The sequence below is a fragment of the Dromaius novaehollandiae genome, chromosome 5 (assembly GCF_036370855.1).
Source record: "Dromaius novaehollandiae isolate bDroNov1 chromosome 5, bDroNov1.hap1, whole genome shotgun sequence".
Lineage (NCBI taxonomy): Eukaryota > Metazoa > Chordata > Aves > Casuariiformes > Dromaiidae > Dromaius > Dromaius novaehollandiae.
The window spans coordinates 49,000,901-49,013,874 of NC_088102.1; the positions used below are offsets into that span (position 1 = coordinate 49,000,901).

Here is a 12,974-nt window from a genome sequence, read left to right on the forward strand (position 1 = left end):
TCTTCTGCTAAGCATATAAAATTAAACAGAATTTTGAAATAGCGGAATATATCAACAACTGAGAGGAATAAAAACTGGCAAGAGCACCTTTTCAGATCATCAAGAAATCACTGGTAGCTAGTTTTACTGCACAGTGAATCAGCAGTTATTCAGAGGTGAGATTTAACTTGACTTCTTCATATGCACTCATAATACAGAATGGGTATAAAGATGAATTGCTTTGTTTAAGAAAATATGTGGAGCAGCATTTTCTCTCTGTACCCTCTGAGAGTGTTGAAAGTCTTATGTGGACATAGCACATTGTGACTTTTCCTGTTTTATTAACTTTGCCCTCACGGTTACCTAGCATATCAAAACCCAGCGCTCACACATATTTTGCTAACAGCACATGAGTGATTCAGATTCATAAATGAAAGCATCTATTGCTATTTAAGATGTCCTAGGGTGTTGAGGACTTCTACAGTGGCAGGCAGATATGACATGGGACCTACAACAAACCTGTGCTCCCTGGCATTGCAGCTCGGTGCCAGGCATGGTAACTTGGAGTATCTGAAATAGCCCCCTTTCTTTTGGCAGTTGAGTCCCTCTGTTTGAATGCGTGATGTATATGGATAGCCAAATGCTGAACATTTATTAAAAACAGGAACTGTGTTGCTGTTGGTTTTCTTCTGTTTATTTTTTTTTTATATATTATGTCATCATGGTAGAACATATAGAAGTATTTTTTCTTCAATAAATCTTCCTTCAACTGCAGGTTTTTTTGATTTCATATCCTTGCAGTTTTTAAAAAATAACCATTTTGAGAACAATTCCTAAAGCCTGATTATAACTTCTGTGAGTTCCTGTTGCTATTGCCATAATAATAAGTTTTTAGAAAATTTAGAAAAAGAGAAAAAAAATGTTGATCTCAGTTACACTGGCATTAATCTGAAGTAAAATCAGTGCACTTGTCATGAGGAACCGGGCGTTGGAATAATACTATTGTCTGTTTTCAAAAAGTATCTTGCAGTTCTCCTTGATGAGTAGTATACCTTGATTCAAGGATAGATTATGCTCATATATTAATAATAGTTTTCCTTTCACCTTTTTTTCTAATAAAACTTCGTTTCCCTCATAATGTCTTTTGTCAGAACCTTCTTAAAACTGCATTTTGTTCCAGTTTGTATCCTGAAAACAAAGCCAGTTGCATCTCTCTCTTTTCTTTTGAGGTGCAGAGGAAGGGAGGAAGAGAGCCAAAATCAATCTTTTTGATATGCCTCTTCTTTTTTGACCATAAGTGCATGGCAGGTGAGATTTTTACAATATGCATATACTAGATTACATGTATAAACCTAATTATAGTCTTCAGAAATTAGGATGAGACTGACTCCAACTGACTTTTCTATGTATGTCGAGAGACTTCTCTTTCCATGGTTTATGCTTGTTTCCAAATGATTTCCTCTGATAGCTGCTTTGGCGCAATTCCCATTTTCTTCATTCTGTAGAAAAGCTCATTATAACAATATTTTATAAAAATGCATGAAGAATCTCTTTCTTTTCTATTGTCAGTTGACACGTTCTCAAACTCATTTAAAGCAGACGGCTCACTAAAGTAAATGAGCAAGTAGGCAAGTAAGTCTGTGCTTCTGTTACTCTTCATGGAGGTTTATTTCCAGGAAGCTTGGCTTAAAATCGAAGGGCATATGAAAACATGCTCATACTTTGCAAAGGTGGGAAATATCAGCTACTCAGTTTTTGCTTTAATAATGATTTTGTGTGAAAAGGGAACATAAATATGGGCAAATTGCTTATCAATAAGCAATTACTTAATTATGGATTAGAATTAGAATTTATTTGTATTACAGTAACTCCCAGGAGTACAAATTGTGGATTTTGCTGAGAACTACAAACTTATGTCATCCGATAGAAGAACAGAGGTAAAGCCACTTAGAAAATTGTTTATAGTGAATCTGTGAATAGAAAAAAGAAATCCCAGATCTCTGTTTACTGCCCGTAACTCTCTTTCCCTCGTTTAATGAATCTTTTGCACATCTGTTTCAATTTCCATGGATGTTTTCGCTGTTCATAAGTGCCTGTAAACAAATGAAACTCTTTTAATCATGAGGTTGGTTTTGAGCCATTTTCTATCATCCATTTAGTTGTTTATATTGTATTTCATTGGGCACTGATATCATCCAATATAATTTCTGTTTTCTGTTATAACATTAAGGAGGTTTAAAAAAAATACTTATTTCCTTCTATTAAACTGGGGGTAAGTGAACATTGCTGCCTGAATACATGCAAACACCAGGATTTACAAATAGTTTCATAATCTCACAATTGTCGTCATGGTCTTAGCAGACTGTGAATCAAAGCAAATGGCTGCAAGCAAATGGATGCAGGCACTTTTTTTCTTTGAAGTAAACCTGATGGATTTTCTTCTGTGGTAGTTTATACTGTTTAAATAACTTTATGTTTGTGTACATAACTACACTGGTGAGCAACAGCACCTGGAAGTTTGGAGCTCTGATTTCAGATTTATGTTCTCTCACTGATTCCCTGTATGTTCCCTATGTGCAAAATACAGGTAGAGGTTGACTTAATTAGGAAGAAATGGAATTAAGGGATCAAAGCATATTGGCATATTGCTATGTCTCAAGAGGCATCAGTTTGTCATATTTCAGTTAGTTTGATCCAGAAGTAGGTGAATACTTTGCCATATGAGTTCGGGATTCAAAAATAGCGAGACACAAAAGCCACATCGTTGCCATGTAAGCCACAAGCTATGAATACTTGTCATGCCTTACCCATGCCTTCATTATCCTGAAAAGCCAGTTAGGCTTAGGATAGATCTTTGGCCATCTCTCTCTTTCTTTCTTTCTTTTTTTTTTCCTGATTGGAGAGAAGGGATGTGTTGATCAGGCAGTAAATTGATCTAGTGGTATTTGGAAAGCGGTGTTTGAATAGAATCGGCAAGAAAAGAAGCAAGTATTTTCTTCTGTGGTGTTAGGGAGAAGATTTTCTTTGCAATCCTTTGTTTTGAAATAATAACAATAAAAAAAAAAAACTGAGGAAAGTTTCTCTTCTCTTTGAAGAGAAACTGATGACACCCCCATTTCCTGTTTCTCATTTTAGGAAACAATAACTCTTTTCTTACTCTGAACTGGTTCAGGGAAAGGCATTCTGCATCCAGTTTCAAACTGCTTATTATAAGTAGTCCCATCTCCTTCCAAACCATCCTGCTCTGAGTCACAGACACCGCAGGAGATCAGAGTTTTAATCTCCATTTCCCTCCAGTGCTCAGATGATGTAGGAACTGCTAGTGACTCAGTAGAGCAGCAGAAACGCTGCCTCTTGTTACATTGAAGCTCCAGGCTGCATGAAAATAGTATTTCAGAATGATAAAGCAGATCAAAGAATCAATCAAAGGGAGGGCAAAAAATATTGGTGCCCATTACAGCAGGAGCTTCCTGCAGAGTCTCAGCTTTTGTCTCATGGAAATCAGGATGTTTAGCTCCTAAGCAATTTCTCACTGCAAGACCAAGGACTGTGTTCTTCACTGAGGTGAGATGTCTGGAGTCCGTTGTGAAAAGGAAGGAACAAACAGCTTTTTGTTTCTCTGCCTTCCTTATAGACATTCTCATAAATAAATATATAAATGCAAACTCTCCAGAATTAGTATAGACTAAGAGCTCTATGGAGGTTGCTAGGCAGCCGAGGCCAAAGGAATAGAAAGCAGGCATGTCTTTGAAAAACAGTACCAGTGACTTATGGGTTATCTGGAGTCACCATTTACTCGATTGTCTTTTGTCATAAACAAGAGAGTACAGAATTTATTCTTTTTTAGTAAATGAGCAATGATTTTAAAAGATCTGAAATAAAAGACCAATTTTGTGTCACATTCTTGTTAGGGTTTTCAAATAATGGAATTATATATATGATTATTATTTCTAATGTTTATTTATTAATTGATTTAAATTGGAATTTGATGGAATATGTTCTAGACTATACCTTAAAAGCAATTTAGTAGAGTAATTAATTTTAAAACTTTGCTCCAATTTTCATTTATTGTTTCCATGTGCATATAAGACTATAAATGGAGGAAGGTCCCAATGCTAGAAGACATACATTGTCCTCAAGAAGTGTCTATGCTACCTCAGCATTTTGTACCACGTGTACAATGAAGTAACTCATAGAAATACAGTAGTAACACAGAGACCCTTCTTTTAACTGCTAAGCAGGTAAAAATTCAGTAGCACTTCCAATAGACAAGGATTTCATATGCAAAGTTAGGCATTCACATTATTGACTAATTGCTGCCATTGAAATCTCTGCTTATATTTTATGTCTTCAAGTCTTCCTGAAATTAATTGTGCCTTCAGCAGTTGTATTATACACACAAGTATGTTGAAGGAATAGAACAATCCTACAACTCTCCTCCCTACTTAGCTAGTGTAATGAGAGCCCTTCTATATCCTGTTTTAATCTACATTAATTATTCTCTCCCACTGTCTTCAAATTATCATGGGTTCAGAAGATTTTATTGATGCATCACAGATTTTCAATATTTGTTTCTTCCACAGGGTGGATGCTCTAGGGGGGTCCAGGCAGCTCTGTGGAACAGTCTCCAATGGGCTAGTAGGATGAGAAGGTCCAGGGGTAGTTTGGGAAACGAGGAGAAACATCACCTCCCCAGACGGTAAATCTACAGAAAGGTAATTCATCCTGGGATATTGCTACACAGTTTGCTCTTTGAGCTCTGGGGATATCATGGAACAAATATGTGGCACAAAACTGTTAGGGAATGGGAGCACATATCTTTGATACTGTGTAGGCTCTGAGTGTTCATACTGAGTCTCCTGAAAATCTTTGAAGAGTTTCTTAGAGCAGTGAGTTTCAACTGCCTTCCCTGTGTTAGGGAGAATTTGCAGGCTATAATCTTACAGGGCTTTTTTGCCCTCCTGGGGTCCTCTTAGAGAATACAAATCAGAAGACTGCAGTAACATTTCAAGAAATTCCTTGTAGGACTTAGAATTAAAATACCAGCATATCAGCCATATAACAATTTAGCATAATGAATTGTTGTTTCACAGGGAGATTTAATGGCTTTAATTTTAACTGTAAATAATCTTGCCTGATGGGCCTATTTCATTCTTGTCTTCCAAGCTTAACTGTTGTGTTTGTGGAAACTCTTTTTCTTCCTTGAAGCCGTGACTATGGATGTTTTTGTTGCTAATGTTTGAGAAATTCAAGGGAATGCACAAACTAAAGATCTGTAGTCTTTCAGCCTGACTCTAATGCTTTTTCCTTCACGTTAAATCCTGATCAGTGAGCATTAAGCTTCTCTCCTGTCCCAAAAGCTCAGCTATATGCTATACTTCTCAGCCTAGTTAACTTTCAATATGTCCATGCCATGTACATGTTTATTGGTCCTCAGCTAAAATTAGGTTTGCTGAACAGTTTTTGTGCAGTCATCCTAAACCAATCATTTCCCACAATACTTCAGGAAATATCTGACAAGCTAACTTGCTCCCTTCATTTATTAATGTGCCTTAATACATGCAGAGAGTAAAAATATTAACAATAGAAAATCATGCCGGTGGAAAATGAAATGGAATTTTTGATGCAAAAGTTATCATAAGGGTCTATTCCCCCATCTCATGAGACACCCAAAAAGCACAAAGCATCATTAAATTAGGAAGCTTTTTCCTTCGCTCAGGGGTATAGAAGGTTTGGCTGGTTGAGTAATAGGTTAGGATTTCAAAAGACTCTGGGAAATACCTTCGTTCTTGTTGCTGGTGAGCTCCCTCCAGGTCCCTGGCATCGATTAATTAAAACCATTCAGAGGTTCCACTGCTGCAATTCACAGATTGTTTCTGTGCTTCACCAGGCTTGGCAACTGCAAGAGAACAGCCTGATCTGCAGTCGCATAACATTACTGAGAGTTACTTCTCTGTATAACCTGTAGCTGTAAAAGAGAGTGAGAGTCTAAAGCCCCCCTCTCTGGAAGGATCAGAAACTACTTTATTACCTGGGAGACATTATAAAAGTATTTGTGGCAGAGGCTGATGCAGGAAAGTGAGGGTAGGCATAGGTCCTGCCTCTTGCATTTATAAGGCAGTCATAATTTTTGGTTTATAATCTGCCTTTCAAGACTCTTCTGCTAATTTGGTTTTCTACTGTGTAGAAGAAATGAGTTACCAGAGCCTTTTGTTTTGGGGGATCCAATAGTCTTTATAAAAATTGTATCAATTAGTTTTATGTAATTTAGTGTGAGTAAAATAAAATAATAGCTTGCTTAAGGTTGGAACTGGTCTGAGATCCAGTGCTGTGGCTGCAGTGCCTACCTCTGTTTCAGATGGGCCTTTTTCTGCCTATAAAATGGATAGACTCTCATGGGAGTTTTGTAGTGTTGCTTCGTTAATGCTTTTGTGATAATCTAATCTCAATGTCATAGAGAAGAGTCTGGATGCTAGGCTTTACACTGGGCAAAGAAGTTATAAAATAAAATTGAAATTAGGTGAGATGACATTGTGATCCCTTTAGCTGCAACATACTATATAAAGTTGGAACTTCTCAGGCGCTGCACAGGATACTGAATGGATTTCTGCTTCAGTCTCTGACTCACCATTTAAACTGTGTTTCATACAGCGTGTTGTTGGAAATGCCATTTTGACTGAGGGAGGGGGAAGGAAATAATGTGGTTTTAATATGACTTGAGATCTTCGTGGTTAAAGGTGATTTGTATTTTCAGCAAGAGGGTTTTTTTTCTTGAGTGGATTCTAACAATATTGATCTGACATCACTACCAAATACATATTCTTGAATTCTTACCAGATTCTGCTTCTGGTCGGAACCACTTAAACTTCACATTAGTTCAGCATGTGGACCTTCCACTGACTATTTCTGTGTGTTTCTTTGGCTGCTCAATTTATTCTAGAGGTAGCTGCATTTCGGTGTTATGTTTTTGTGTGATAAATACTTATTTTTGGTCTATTGTAAGATGAATAGTCCTAAATTTTGTATTTGTGGCAGTTGCTGTGCTCCTATAAAGGCATCTGTAGTAAAGTCAAAGTTGTCACAGCTGTGCTCTATGCTTTATGGAAAAGTTCAAGTCTCTATGAAAGTTTGTTTCCCATCTTAAAAAATGGCAATTAGGGGCATACAACATCAGAATGAATTAAGTCCTTAAACATAATGAAAAACTCCATTTGAGGATGAGACATGTGCCAGAGTTTGGAAAGGAACGGCAGAAATGAGATATTCAGATCAAACCAAAAACTCTTTTCACCTAATACCAATCCACATAGCCATGTTTAGAACAAAGCTGGTATTTTGAATGGCTATAGATACTGACCTGCATGTGCACAGCCTATTATACACAGCTGGCAATTGGTAAGACTGCAGTCACAGAACAAGAATATTTTCCATGCAAAACTTTGTAGGCAGTGCCCATTGCTACCAGACAAAGGGAATGCTCAACTGAGTAATTTTTTATATTCTGTATTTCTATAAATGAAGACTGGGAAGCTTCTGTTCAGTCTCTTCTTCCCCTCCTCCCCTCCTCTGCTCCACTTCTTTTTTCTTTTCTTTACACCAAGAGGCCTCCAGGGATTTATCTTAGAAGAAAGAACCTTTAGATAAAACCAAAGTCAATAACCCTCAAGAGACAAATGGAGACAGGAGAGCTTAGTAGCAATTCCTTTTAATGCTTCAGAAAAGACTAAAGATAGTGACATGACAAGAATAGACTGTTGGATCTCTGGAATGATCCGAGAAGTCAAATGTAAAGGAGACAAGTTACCATGCAGCCCTAACTTGCATTACTCAATGCCGTATCCATTGCGCTCTCCACAGCTGAGAACACTGTATATCCTAAATTCTGTGTGCTATGTGGAGAAAGTGTTGTCTTCTTCTTTTTATTTAAACTTACTATGTGAAATTCCTCCTTCTTTAAAGGCTGGGAGAAAACCTGGCCCCAGTAGTGTGTCAGTATGCCAACGATGCAGTGTCTCATTTCCTTTTTCTTCTCTTCCTCTCCGTAGGGCTGTTGTTTTTGTTCAGCTCCCCCCTCCACACACTTTTTTTAAACCCATACTCTTTCTTTTTCCTCTCATCTTCTCTTTGGATTTATTTCTCCATTTTTATTTCGTTTCTTACCAACTGTGTTCCTCTTTCTGATTTCCCATCTCATCCCTCAAGTTCTCTCATGATAGATGACATAAAACTGCTCACCTTACCTTTCAAGTACTGGAGGAGAATAGTTGGGGTTATTTATTCTTTGTAAGACTGAATAGGCACGTACCTTCCTCTGAATGTTCTGGTTCTTGTCCTGTTCCAGGCTCCTGTCTTGCACTTCTTAACACTTACTTATTTTAGTGGAAATTTTACTTTGGCTAAAATAGAGTAAAACTGGTGGTAGAGAAGTTGATCTAAATAAAAAGCACTCAGTAAAATTTATTTCCTTACTTCCTTACTTTCCTTTTCTGGGAATGGTGAAGAATTAGCTGTTGATTTGGCAACACGTGGTTGATAGATAACAAAAAAATTCATCTGCAAACCACTTTAAACCTCTTGTGACCAAGGAACCCAGGCAAAAGGAGGGTAAAGGGGAGGGAAAAAATTTACTCGCAGACATATCAGGCAGATCACTTCTTACTGATCTGTCAATTATACGTATGTGAGAAGTGAGCTCTCTGTGCCAAGTTGTTCATTTACCAGAGATCAGAAGCATAGCAGCACGTGTTTATATTCAGTGTTTGGTATAATATTTATTATGAAGGCATTGATATCTCTAACAGGAACTGAAGATTACCAGATGAGCAGCCTGGATAAGGCAGTATTAAAAGAGCAAAATGAAAACAACTTAAATACACAAACTGTCTGATTGCAGATAGAACTCTCCAGGGCATTTAGAGGTATATCAAAGTAGCTGGAGATGACAAGTACGCTTGTGGAGCTACATGGAAGGGGTATGATTTCATGAAACATAGCTATGCGGCCTTTGAGCAAGAACACACTGAAAGAAATTTGCATGAGCGATGTGAATGAAAGCTAGTTGTAGGCATAGACTAGAACTGTGTTTTTTGTGTATACATATATATATATATTTCTTTTTTGCTTACAATGCTGTGTTTACATGCACTATGTAAAGCCTTTATCTCAAATCTTTCTAAGTATATCTTTCGTTTTTATTCTTAACCCATCTTGTGTTGGGGAGCAAGATGAATCACAGTATGAAACAGTAAGGCTGTCTACTTCACTAGAGGTAACAAGTCAGAAGAAGATGTATGCAGGTACCTGTAGAGGAGCTGCACCTTGACACACAGGTGCTGAGGAGTGCTTCCTACTTGTTTGTAAAGCATCAGTATGGGGACCGTGGCTGCCAAATACCAACCTTTGGGAAGGAGTTCCCTCTGGCAGAGCAGTCCCATGTTCTTCCTGCTTAGGAGCAGATGGCAGAGAGGCAGCCCACATCACCAGGCAATCCTGGATATGCTGTGCCTCCTTAAGGCAGAAAACTACTTTAATATCCAGTAAGCTGTTGTTTGTTTCAGCCATATAGATACTTCAACTGACTTAAAGTAAAGTAAGAATTGTATTGGATGCAAACCCTGCATTTTTTTCTGCATTTTTTTTCACTGCAAGTGAGTAGTATGAACACAGCTGATTTTATACAACAGAAAACATAGTAACTAACATAAATGAACTAAAGCTAAGTTGTGAAGATATTTTAAATATATTAAAGCATTGTTTTGGATTGGCCAAAGAATCTATTTATATATTGTCGTAGAATTATTTCCAATAGTTTTCTTGTTATAGGATGGCAGTCCCTATGATGGCTTATGAAAAGAGCTGTATGAGCACAGAGCAAAAGAGTGCTCTGCATCTTTCAGGCATATGCTGCAATGAGGGAAGCAATATCTTTATTTAAGCCTCCTGACTTATAGCTGTGTTGGTTTTTGTTTTACTGTGCTGATTACAAGAGTATTTGCTTCACAGTCATTAATTCATTTAGATGCATAAAGGAATGGTGACAAGAGATGCCTCTCTGAACACAGTGAGCCTCTGATCAATACTTAAAATTACAATACATCATAATGAAAATGGCAGCATACTGGCTAATGTGTTAAATAACCAGGCAGCACAAAAGTGCTCAACTTCCCTGAATATTACGCTAAGGAGTGGACTTTAGCAAGACATCTTATTTCAAAGCAGTGTATTTTAAAAGTGAGTAGATCATTTGTTTATCTTTGCTACTCCCTTTGTTTGATCATTATTCCTCTTTTACAAACAAGAAAGCTGAAGCACTGAGATTAAGAATTTAACTCAAAACCCATAAACATTCTAAGTGAATTGCGTAAGATCACATTATGAAAAAACTGCGGCAATGCATGGAATGGACACAAAGCTACCATTTAATAAATGTGACATTTTCCAAAAAACTAGGTGTTAGGGCCCCTTTCTTACCACCTTTGCTGTAGAAATCCAAGCCATTTTCCCTACAGAAAGCATCACTTAGAGCCCTTATGTTCATTATCACTTTTCTTTCTAGCTCTGTGAGAATGCAAGGCTACTTTAGTCATGGGAATGGAATAAAGAGAGGCAGCGGTGGTCCTCTCTTCAGTCCTCTACACTCTTTTAAAGATAGACTAGCACTTGCTGTAGCAAGGGGTTAATAGCTAACCTCGATAGATTATTGGCCACTTGCACAAATATCTGCATTTAGTTTTGCTAGGAATGCTGAAGTTCCAGTACTGCTCAGTCTATATGTTTTGAGCTCTAAGTAACAGATATTCCTATTTTGTCTGTCCTGGGCTCTTCTAAATATATACTAAGCATCACAACTAGTTGCTGAGTTCCACAGTAATGGGTAATGTTGGCAAATATCTGTTAGTGACATAATCCATCCCTTTACTCCAGCCAAAAATTGAAATTAAAATTCCCATGAAAAAGATGTTTTTTGGGGTTTTTTGGTTTTTTTGTTTTTTTTTTTTAGTAAAGTAAGTAGTTTGAGACTATGTGGTCATCATTTAAAAATGAAGCTTCAAGCTGGCATGTCTAAACAGGGGGCCTGAAAAATGGGGCCTGTCTGCCACATTGGGTTGAAATGTGTTAGCAGTAATAAATTCAAGCTGCATAAAAACTTTGTGCATCCTGCATGGTCACAGAGTGAAAGCAATGATTATTCACTTACTTAAACCAGGCTTCTATTTAACATTATTAACAGCAAAAAAAGTAGAAAGTGTGCGCTGGGTTTAAGAATTTGCCTCAAAGTAGCAGTGGTTTTCACCATTACTGTACCTGCTATGCTCAACTATGTTTATGCTAGCTAGAGAACCTCTCAAATGTTCATCCAAGACCAAATAATAGCTTACAACTTTTCTGAACTCCATGTTTGGGAAATTGTTCATCCTTGCCTTTTTTTTTTCTTTTTTGGATGGAGGGGGGGGGCATTCTCAGACCTCTTTTCTTCTAACGGTTCCGTTTCAGATAGAATGCTACCAGAAATATTTTTCTAAAGACCTTCCCACTGTCCAATTAACAGGCCGATGAGATTCAGATAACAGCTGAAGATCACTAAGAAAATCTGAGCAAACTAGAAGTACAGCTATTTGCAATAGTATTTGTATTTTTGTATTTTGTAAATTGTATTTTTGTTTTATTTCCTATTTCAGTTTGATTAAAGTCTGACTATATGTCTAATGTTTTAGAAGGTGAAAAGTGAAATTTGATTCTCTTGGTATTTAATCTGATGTGAGGGAACTGCAAACCTAGCCTTTCTTGCTTGAAAATGCTGGCATGCATTTTCAAATCTATTTTACCAAATGTTTTCTTCAGTTTCCTTTGTGAAAGGAATGTGGTGAGGGAGGAATATTAGACATTATTTATCTCACTTGCCAAAGTTTCAAATTTTCCTCAGCAAAGGGTGAATAATGACTTTCCTTTAGGAGAGTCTAATGTGGAATTCAGTGAGAATTTCAGATTTAACACTCAAAGCTGTGTTGTCTGCAAAATGAAATAACAGGCAGTCTTTTTTCCATCATGCTTGGAAATGACTTCCTGAAAAAAAGTACAGAAGTGTCTCATGGAGGTATCTTTTAATTCATTCCTTTATTTTCAAGTTAGGAAAAAAAATGTAGCTATACCAAGGAAAATGTCGAAAATAAACTATGGATCATCCAGATCCAGTTTTAGTCTCAAAAGCAGTTGTCAGTATGCTCAGTCATTCATTACTCCTTATCTCTGGAGTCATCAAAGAATGAAAAATAGAGTAAAAAATGAGCATTTTCAAGCAACAAGGCCCTTCTGTAAATAGGTCCTGATCTGAAACCTATTAATTCTGATGGAAAGACTCTCTCTGCCTTTTGCAGGGTTTGACCTCTTGCCTTAGTAACAGGATGCAGTTCCATTAAGGTACATGAAGGTGTATATACTTGAATTTATTTTATTCCCTGTATTTTCATAACAGCTTGGGCAGAAACCTTTTCTTATTGTTAATTCAATTATACACATGTATTTCAATGTTTTATACATTATTACAGATCAAACATAAACTTCAGAATTGTTAGGAACAAATGAAATTAAAGGCAGGGGAGGACTGGCTTAGGACACGAAAGAAGAGGTATTTGTTATTTTTATAAGAGTCAAGGCTTATCAAAAAAAAAAAAGTTATATTTCTTCAATTCACAATGAGGTCATGGAGCTCATAGAAGTATGGTTGCTCAGAATCATGCTTACCCCACTATCATGCCAAGAATGCCACAGCTATTACTAGTGCCCTGCAAATAAGAAGGACAAATTCAGTCTCATTATTTATACATTACAATCTGCTGTTGAAGAGGCTGCATATTCCCTAGTCATGCCAATGGACTTAGTGCATATAAGAAATGATACTGAGCAGGACAGATACAGCAATATATATCTACAACTATATGTTGACCCATATACTTCCATATACAAATCTGTGTTGATAATAATGAGTATTAAAATAA

The 12,974-nt window shown here is 37.0% G+C and overlaps 1 protein-coding gene across 13 annotated transcripts in view; it reads left to right on the forward strand.

Annotated features, from left to right (window-relative positions):
• LRRC4C (leucine rich repeat containing 4C) overlaps window positions 1-12,974 on the forward strand; it is a 546,204-nt gene that overhangs the window by 483,811 nt on the left and 49,419 nt on the right. For 7 of the 13 annotated variants that reach the window (XR_010389425.1, XM_064512763.1, XM_064512761.1 and 4 more), the window contains one exon: window positions 4,563-4,694. The exons of 5 other annotated variants lie outside the window; for them this stretch is intronic. The gene's annotated coding sequence lies outside the window, so the exon portion shown is untranslated. Of the gene's footprint in view, window positions 1-1,802; window positions 1,917-4,562; window positions 4,695-12,974 lie in introns of those variants that run through there. One more of the 13 variants, XM_026097695.2, reaches the window with a different exon arrangement.